This window comes from Vulpes vulpes, chromosome 7 (assembly GCF_048418805.1).
Source record: "Vulpes vulpes isolate BD-2025 chromosome 7, VulVul3, whole genome shotgun sequence".
In the NCBI taxonomy this organism is placed as follows: Eukaryota; Metazoa; Chordata; class Mammalia; order Carnivora; family Canidae; genus Vulpes; species Vulpes vulpes.
In genome coordinates, this window is record NC_132786.1 from 60,148,447 (window position 1) to 60,158,290 (window position 9,844).

The window sequence follows — 9,844 nt, forward strand, 5'->3', positions numbered from 1 at the left end:
AGGCTGGCACAAGCAGCCAGTGGGCCCTAGAGGGAATTTTGAATTTTAACAGAGGCATATGTGTAAAGGATGTCCTTCAGGAGGCTCCTGTGGTATCGAGGGCTGGTCCTGCTTCTGGAGGCTGACTTGGAATATTTCAAGATGCTGCTCCTGAGCAAAATAAATATCATGTAGTGCAGAAGGGGTTGCTTTCCTGTGGAGAAACTCTACTGAAGGTTGTATATCAAACAACTGCAAAAACAATTCATGGCAAGAACATAATGAAAATAATGATGAATAACAAGATCACAGAAATGATCATAGTTAGGGAATTGTCATTGCTAATGATAATCATAACCTAACGAGATGGGGGATCAGAAGACAGGTTTCCCTAAGTGAGGGGCACAGGAATATCATTTTTTCTTTTTTTTTTCTTTTTTAAAAGAATGTATTTATTCACAGAGACCCAGAGAGAGACAGAGAGAGAGAGACAGAGAGAGAGAGAGGCAGAGACACAGGCAGAGGGAGTCGCAGGCTCCATGCAGGGAGCCCAACGTGGGACTCAATCCCGGGTCTCCATGATCAGGCCCTGGGCCGCAGGCAGCGCTAAACAGCTGCACCACCGGGGCTGCCCAGGAATATCATTTTTCCTGAGGTAGTTGGAGTCACTGTTCTAGATTCAACAGTGAAATATGTGCCATGTGGGCAAAGCCTGTTAGCAAATAAAAAAAAGAAGCCCAACCCAGTGGTGGGCATTAGGTCTAGTGTGCCAACCATGGAAGAAGGGCCTGTGGGCAAAGGTAGAAGGACCTTGGTCCGGGGCCCTGAAGACCCCTCCCACCTTCCAGGAGCAAGGACAGCTGGTTGACAGGGTGTGGCTCCATGTAAGGACAGACACGGGACCCAATCCACACCCGGTATGCAGAAGCCCCACTAGAACCAACATTGAGCTCCTAGTGTTCTGTTACCCTTTGTATGCTAGCTGCCTCTCTGCCACCTGTTTTTTCTTTGCCAGGCCCATCAGCTTCAGACATCTCGAGGTCCCTGTATGGGCCAGTTATTACAGAACTTATTCCCTTCTGACCTGCAGGGTGGGACGCGAAATGGTAGGATCCATGCATAAGCTTCCCGGAGGACTTTGTCAACAGAGGCAGAGTTTGACTCAGCTGCAAAGAGCCACCTGCCTCAAGGCAACTGCTCCCCAGAGTGAGTGACAGGCAATGATTATTCACAGAGGCCACTTGGCTTCAATTTAGGATAAGTGTATGGGTCCTGCTTGTTCCTCAGCACCCTGTGGGGTGGGCTGATGCTGTGAGGTTGCCCAGTGGTCAGACTTCTCCCTCTGCCTGTGTTTCTTCCTCCCCACCCTTTCCAACCATGTTCGCCTTGATGTCACTGCCTAGGAAACACCCAGCTCCCTGAACTCCATCTCATCTGCAGTCGGGGACAACAGAGGAAAGACTCCAGGGAAGACAGGGCCTGCACACAAGAGGAATCAAATTCTACTGAGGCTGAAACTAACATAAAGACTGATGACACTGTGTGTGACAGTGTTTTGTTGATTGAAGCATTTGAATTGTGAACAAGGAAGAGGTCCACGAATTAATGGGGACCAAAAAATCAGATGGGTGTGGGCGGAGGAGACAAGTTGATTAGGGGACCTTACCTCTTCTTGGATTGCAAAGAAGATAAGAGAGAAGTAGGTGGAAATATATGGAGATTGAAGCATTTTTGTTTTTCAATGCAAATTTCAGTCTGGGTGATGCCATCACTTGTTGCAATATTAGGAGGGAGAATCGGATTGGGGAGGAGTACTTTCAAATAAAGTGTATATGTTTTAAATTATACAGATATATGTAAGTATACAGAAAATATATCTAAAATTCATGATACAGAAAGAATAGGAACCCAACACAAATGTAGAAATAAATTGCCTGAGATGAAAGGTAATTCCTTTCCTGTTCTGAGGGAGATGACTGAAAGTGTGAAAAATGTTAAATCTAGTGGTTGAAAGCATCTACATCCCAAATTATCTACTTCATTTATGAAATAATTTATACACCATCTGATGAAGGTGAAAGTAGCATCCACGGGGACTACATGACAATGGCAAAGGTCTGACATACTCTTTGACGAGCAGAAAAGGAACTGGAATGCGTGGCTTACTAGGCCTGCCAAGCATTTTTGGAGAAAGAAATAAAATGACATCACATACAATGGAATATTTACTATGTCCTCTGGTGTAGTTATTTCCTCTTGGAAATTTTAAGGAATTTTAAGCCAGAAGAGCCTATCTCTACAGCTGTTAAGAATCCCACTCAAATGTGTAAATTGACTGTGAATGGCCTGGAAACAAAGTTATTGACCATATTTTATCATATGATACTGTTTTCATTTCTCCTCTAACCAAGAAATAAAATATAAGATTGTTTTCTCCATTTTCTTTGGATTATTAATAAATTCTTTTTTAAATTTATTTTTTAACGATGTTCAATTTGCCAACATATAAAATAACACCCTGTTCTCCTCTGGCTGGCGGTGGGGGTGGGGGCGGGGGGTGGCCCCGGAGGTGGAGGTGGAACAGGGGATGGGCGGGTGGGGTCCGCTACATGAAAGGGGGCGCTGGCTGCAGATGAGGGGTGACCCGGTGAGAGGATGTGTCCTGTGCCTGAAGTTCTTCTCTCTAGAGACTCCTGACGCTGTTGCTTTTTTGTTCGGAAGTTTGTTTGTTTGGTTTTTTGTTGTTGTTGTTTTCATACAGGTTTGCTTTTATGTCCACACTCAGCCCATTGAGAGAACCTGGCACAACCTGAATGGCCCCAGGACCCTGTGGAGCGCGGCCTCCCTGTTGCGTCCTGCACACAGCCACACTGGCCCAGGCACATGGGACAGACAAGTCCTTGAGGGGAGACGGCTTGGCTGTGCACCTCAGGAGGCCGAGGGGCCACTGTGGCCGTGCACGAGAGTGGGATTAACAAATGCTGGTGGCGTGATTTTAAAAACCTCAAACAAGAAAAATCTTAAAGTAGTGCCTTTCATCCTCCACGTGCAAGTAGTGCCTTCCACGAACCTTATTCCCTTGCCCTTTTGCAATGTGCAGGAATGAGTGAGTGGCTGGCGTCCGATGCTCTCTAGGTCAGACTCCTCCCCGGCACAAGAAATTACAGTCACGTGAAGCAAACTGCCCTTTGTCTTGAAAGAAATTGTTTCAAAAGAAAAGTTTTTTTAAAAGATTTGTTTGATGTTATCAGCCTCGTTCTTATCAACTTGAAATGTTGGCATTTTCTAACTGTGTTTTGTTGGCTACAGTAATTCAGTATTCCTGTCAAAATTGAAAAGTGCCCTAATTGAATGTGTTTGAATGTTATCCTTGCACAGTTCTTTATATTGAGAGACAAAATGTTTTACCTCACTGTTGGACATACATGCCAAGCTTTTCAACTTTAGGAGAAAAAAAAATCATATTTTCCTGTATTGTAAATTTTAGACTATTTCATATACATTGTATTAAAACTGCCACATCAATTTTAATGTAGAGATTCTGCAAATCCTAGGGGAGGTGGTGGCCCTGGTGAGCCAGAGCCTGTAGGAGGGAGAACGGGACTTCAAGGTGAAAGTGAGGTCCATCCTGTGCTGCCTGCACCACCAGCCCAACTGGTCCCTGGAGGTGGTGGAGCTGTGTCCGAAGTACCAGCAGACTGTGGTGGCCATCGACCTGGCAGGAGATGAGACCATTAAAGGGAGCAGTGTCTTCCCGGGACACGTGAAGGCCGACGAGGAGGCTGTGAGGAGAGGCATCCACCGCACTGTGCACGCAGGGGAGGTGGGCTTGGCGGAGGTGGTCCAAGAGGCTGTGGACGCGCTCAAGACGGAGAGGCTGGGCCACGGCTACCACACGCTGGAGGACGAGGCCCTTTATGCCAGGCTGCGGCAGGAAAACATGCACTTCAAGATCTGCCCCCGGTCCAGCTACCTCACAGGCGCCTGAAAGTCGGACACGGAGCACACGGTGGTTCGGCTCAAAAATGACCAGGCTAACTACTCCCTCAACACGGATGACCCACTCATCTTCAAGTCCACTCTGGACACGGATTATCAGATGACCAAACAGGGATGGACTTTACCAAGGAGGAGTTGAAGAGACTGAACATCAATGTGGCAAAGTTTAGTTTCCTCCCAGAAGATGAAAAGAAGCAGCTTCTTGATCTGCTCTCTAAAGCCTATGGGATGCTATCTTTGGATGCTGCAGCATCCCTGCAGACATATGGCCACCTCTCCAAGCCCTCCCCCTGGGGACGGAGCCTCAGTTCTCTGGGGTTGAACGGCACTCACCTTTACTCTTTCAAGGAGGACGATGATGACCATAGTCAACTTCTGCTGCTCTTGAAGCCATGTGCCTTTCTCTACACAGGAATACCTGGGCACACCACATCTCTCCTGACTACGGGCCAGAGTCTGGTTGAATCTGAAGCCTCCCTCCTATAGTGACGCATGCTGAAAATGTGGTGCTCAATAAAGAAGCCAATAGGTGGTATTGTGGGAAAAAAAAAAAAGGGAGATGATCATCTTTCTTTATTTTTTATTTATTTTATTTTTTTTTTTTTTGGAGGACTGACTTTATTTATTAGGGAACCAAGAACAGATCACGTACCCTGGAACCTGGGTTATGCAGGAAGGTAGAAAATATCTACAGTGACTGGGTGACAGAACGGAGCACAACACAAGGTCCCAGGCCAGCCCACCATGGGAAACTGCCCCACTCACTGCACGGAAGACTAAAACCGAGTGGTTTTAGCAGCTGCCCCAAGACTCCAGTAATGATGAAATGGAACAAGGATTCTATACGGCTCCCCTCAGCTTCCCTGGAGAGAGTGGATGTAAATAGGTCAGAGGCCTGTCCGTGACAAAGTGGGGCAGCCAAGGCTGCCTCTGTCCTGGCCACTTGGGGCTGGAGCAAAGGCAAGCCTGGCCTCCCCCCGGGGCAGATGGCAAGGCCAGTCAAATCCACAAGCCGCCTCACGGGCTGGGGGAGGTTGGAAGATGTGGCATCAGGGAAGCGTTCCCACACCAGGTATCCATCCCTCAGAACAGCCGTGGATCCACGGTGACCCTGCTCACCCCACTGCCTCCACAGGGGTATGGAAACAACCCCTGCAGCCCACACTGAAAGTGTGACAAGGCTGGAGGAGAAGGTAGGAGGCCAGGGAAGCCTGGGGTGTGGAGCCGCCAACAGAAGTGGAGCCCTGGAGGCTTCTGTGAAATGGGCCGACAAGTGTCCCCAACTTCATGTGCACCCACAATCCCAGAATGGCCCCTTGTTTGGAAAAGCAATGAGGGTGACAGTGGTGACACGGACCTGCAGATCTTCTGCGTCTCCACGGGCACCCTATCAACCCACGTGTTGCCTTGCGCCACATGGAGCGCTGCTACGCCAAGGATGAGAGCCAGACGTCCTTTGGGTCCATGTACCCCACAAGCATTGAGGGAGCTACACGACTCTTCTGTGATGTCTACAACCCTCAGAGCAAGACATCCTGTAAACGGCTCCAGGCGCTGTGCCCAAGCACTCCCGGGACCCCAAAGTGCCAGCTGATGAGATATGTGGGTGATGTCTCTTGTACGTGATGTCTGAGCTCACGGGTGACTTCTGCCGCCTGCCCAAATGCCAGTGTACCCGCATTACTGCTGGGAAAAGTTGCGGCTGCTGGAGTGGACCTGGAGCGTGTGCGCGTGTGGCACAAGCTGGATGAGCTGTTTGAGCAGGAACGCACCGTTCGCACGGCCGTGACTGACCGGGCAGGATTACTGGCCTGATGCTGCACCACACGATCCAGCATGACCCGCTCACTACCGCCCCACGCTCCAGTGCTGACCACTGAGCCTCACTGGCCCCGAAGTCCCCAGGCCCTGCATTCCAGGCCCGGGAGCCCCCCCGAATCCCCCGTTTGTCTGCTCTGCCATTCATCTGTTTCTCCAATGGTCCCTGAGTTTCTCCCTGTGCCCATCCACCATTTGACTACCCAGCTGCCCTTATCAGAGGTTCTCTGGATATTCTTCTGTCCTTCTCTGTCCCTCTGTCTCTCCATTCTCTGTGCCTGGGTGGGACTGTGCAGTTTGCTCACTGTTGCCTCCCCTCTCCCTGGTTTTGTTAATAAAATTTTGAAGAACCAGAAAAAAAAAAAAAAAGATGATCTCTACAGGGATAAATGCTGGAAAGCCTGAAGCTCAATCAATTGATGTTGAAAACTCTTAAAGGGAGTAAAGGCTTGATCTGAATGGTCTAGAACATGTACTATAATTTATTTTTTTTAATTTTTATGATAGTCACACAGAGAGAGAGAGAGAGAGAGAGGCAGAGACATAGGCAGAGGGAGAAGCAGGCTCCATGCACCAGGAGCCCGACGTGGGATTCGATCCTGGGTCTCCAGGATCACGCCCTGGGCCAAAGGCAGGCGCTAAACTGCTGCGCCACCCAGGGATCCCATGTACTGTAATTTAATAGAAGAGATGGTCGTCTTAATATTTAATGATTTAAAAGAACTTCTCAGTCCTTGCGAAGAGTACAGTCCAAGGATAAATCAAATTTCTGAACGCATTTTATGCTACATATGTGTATACTTTGCGATCCTCAGGTGTTCATGCCAAATATTCTCTTTCAATAAGTCCTTCAATACGTTTCTTAATAACAACTGGACTTGGTAAGAATCGAGCCTTCACCTGCTGAGTTACCTCTGCTACTAACACGCTGTGCTGCATCTTCTTTCTGTATTTCATTGTCCGCACGATAGCAGCTTTGATCTCATGTTTTCTGTCGTCATCTACTTTCTGCCTCGTTTCTTTCCTTTCTGGGTCAGATTCACCTTGTTTGGCAGCAACTGTTTGAATCTTGACTCTGTGTAGTCTGGATGTGAACTGATCATTAACTGTGAATATGTGGCCATTTTCTATTTCCTTGGACTTGGGTTCTTTTGTAAGAACCCGCTGTGTTGGTTTACCACAGGCGAGGGACTGCAGGGCTCTAGCAAGGTCTCTTTCAGGGATATCTGTTTCTTGTTGAATTTCCTCAAATGTGTATTTTTCTCTGGATGATTGAATTCATACATCTTTTATTCTTCTTTTGGCAAACATCAGATAATATGAGCAAAACCATATTTCTTGCTCACTAGAGTTACATACATTCTTTTTTGCTTTATATAAGTTTGTAAACATATGTTGAGTGGATAAAATTCTTGGCTAAGGACATACTCTGACATATACTTTTCTGAGTTAGGAGAAAAGAAAGCTTATGAAACTTCCATTAGACCATAATCACACAGCAAACTAAATTAGTCTCTGCTGTTTTTAAATTAACATCTGCCATTTTTTAAAGACTTCAGTTTTTGGTTACAGCTAAAATGATTTTTATCTGAAGTTTATGAAAGAACAGAAGCTGACCACACAAATCTTACTCATAAGCATATTGGCCGTTTCAAAATAAAAAATAATAAAAATAAACCTATAATCAAGGAAATTCCACTCATCTTATTAGAAAAAAAATAGCTACGAATGTTATTGTAAATATAGATGGCAATTTGTAATAACTAGGCTTCATGATATTTGCTTTACTCCTTAATGCTTCTCTTTTGATTTTAAACTAACAGATTACTTCATAATAAAGGCAAGCCATTTAGCATTTTATAATTTAATTCTTTTATAAATTTCAGACCCCAAAAATTTCAGATCAAGTATTACAAAACAGTCAGCCTTCAGAATATATTTTGTTTGGCAGACAGAATGGTTTTTCTTCTTTTGAATTGGAATACCTTCATGCAGTACGTAACTTGCTCTAAGCTGACCCATCCCTACTAGCTTCCCACATTGTCACCAGCCGGGCATGTGAGGCTGACACCCGTTTTTAATATTATAAAACTCAGTATTAACCTACAAAAATTAAGTTGCATTCATGGAGCAAAAATTCAAATATATCATAAACTTCATGCTAAGTCTTAATACTCGTTCCTAATTTGGGAAAAATAGATCAAACCCAAAAGGACTCATCTTACTAATACTTAGTTACATAAAACATTATCAATAAGAAATGTTTCTATATATGGATACTGTCTTCTTAGAATAGTGTTAACAGTAACCTGAAATCTGAGGTAGATGAATCATTTATATCACAGAGTATTATATACTGTCTCTCCTATACAGTCTTGGCTCCCAAACAGTGGGCTTCAACTTCATCCCTACATATAATATAAACATTCTCAAATATTTGAAATAAAGGAAAGGTGTCATTAATAAGGCTAACTAAAATTACAACAAAGGCTTTCTTCTAATCCTAGAGGATGAAACAAAAAGAGAGGTCTTGTAAAACAAATTGGAAATGAGGAAGAATTTGAAGTCAAGTTGGCCCTGGACCCTTTTACATTGCTACTCCTTCTCTTTGTTCAAGTTAAAGAATAAGAGAGACCACCAACTGCTCCTTAGTGGAACAGGCTGCAAAGAAAACAAAGCAGCTAAGTGATGATGAGGAAAACAAAGAATATAAAAATTTGTAGTTATGAAGATGATCAAGAAATGATGGAGCTCCTGGCTGGCTCAGTTGGTAGGGCATGCAACTCTTTATCTATCTCAGGGTCATGAATTCAAGCCCTATGTTGGGCAGAGAGATTACTTAAAAAAACTTAAAAATAAACTAAAAAATAAAAGACATTAAAAAAACTGTAAAAAAAATGATAGTAGTAATTGTATTCTGAAGTTTAAGAAACAGCAAGGAGTAACAAATAAATTAGAGAGACAGTAATCTCCCTGTTTTTTTTTTTTTTTTTTGCTTCCACTCCATTTTAATTTGAATACAAATACAGAAAGAATCATGTCTTCTGCTCATAACTCACTCTTTGACTATAGAATAAGTCAAAACTTGTAAATGCATCATTGAAAACATATTAACACTCCACCTGCAGCCTTTGAGATTTCAGCCATAGTTCACTACCAGTGTTGTGTGAGAAAGCCATATAATTTCATGTCTCCTTGTTTCTCTTTATGCTGCTCTGCCTCAGAAACCCCTTTTTTCCTCTCCTGGGTAGCTCAGTGGTTGAACACCTGCCTTCGGCCCAGGGCATGATCCTGGAGACACGGGATCGAGTCCCACTTCGGGCTTCCTGCATGGAGCCTGCTTCTCCCTCTGCTTGTGTCTCTGTCTCTCTCTCTGTGTCTCTCATGGATAAATCAATAAAATCTGAGTTGCTCAGTCGGTTACGCATCCACCTTGACCTTGGCTCAGGTCATGATCTCTTGGTTGTCGGATAAAGCCAGATGCCAAGCTTTGCATGTTCGGCAAGAAGTCTGCTTGGAACGCTTTGTCTCTCCTTCTGTCTTTCCCCCTGCTCGTACTCTCCCTCTTTCTCTCACTTTTTTTTAAGTGTTAGAAACGTTTATTTGTCAAAATATTAAAGAAAAGTGGGAGGGGTGAAGTAAAACAAGGCTAAATTTCAGCTAATGCTGCACCACGATCACAGGTCAGACATAAAAGAAAACAAACAAACAAAACAACAACCTCCACCCCAAACCCCAATGGTCCTAGCAGTTTCAGAAGATTAGCTTCAATGTTAGAGTCCAGAGCTAACAGAAGAGTAAAAGGTCTCTTGCCACTACATGGTCATTTTAAAGGGAAAGGAGATGTTGCAGGTAGACAGGGAGAAGGGTTCAATTCCTAAGGAAAGCAAGATAAGAGGGGGTTCCACTGTACAGGAAAAAGGGGATGCCAGCATAATCCTTACCTAGGGCTGCTCAGAGGCTGAGAATATAAGGAATGGAGTGAAAGGCTACAGGGACTAGTATCAAGAGGAAAGAAAAGTCAACTTAGAAGAATTAAATTAAGAAA

At 44.7% G+C, this 9,844-nt stretch overlaps 2 pseudogenes; both read left to right on the forward strand.

The window, feature by feature from the left end:
• Positions 1-754: 754 nt before the first annotated feature.
• Positions 755-4,464, forward strand: LOC140599564 (adenosine deaminase pseudogene; annotated as a pseudogene).
• A 775-nt stretch (positions 4,465-5,239) lies between these two features.
• Positions 5,240-5,858, forward strand: LOC140599565 (CXXC-type zinc finger protein 1 pseudogene; annotated as a pseudogene).
• The last annotated feature ends 3,986 nt before the right edge of the window (positions 5,859-9,844 follow it).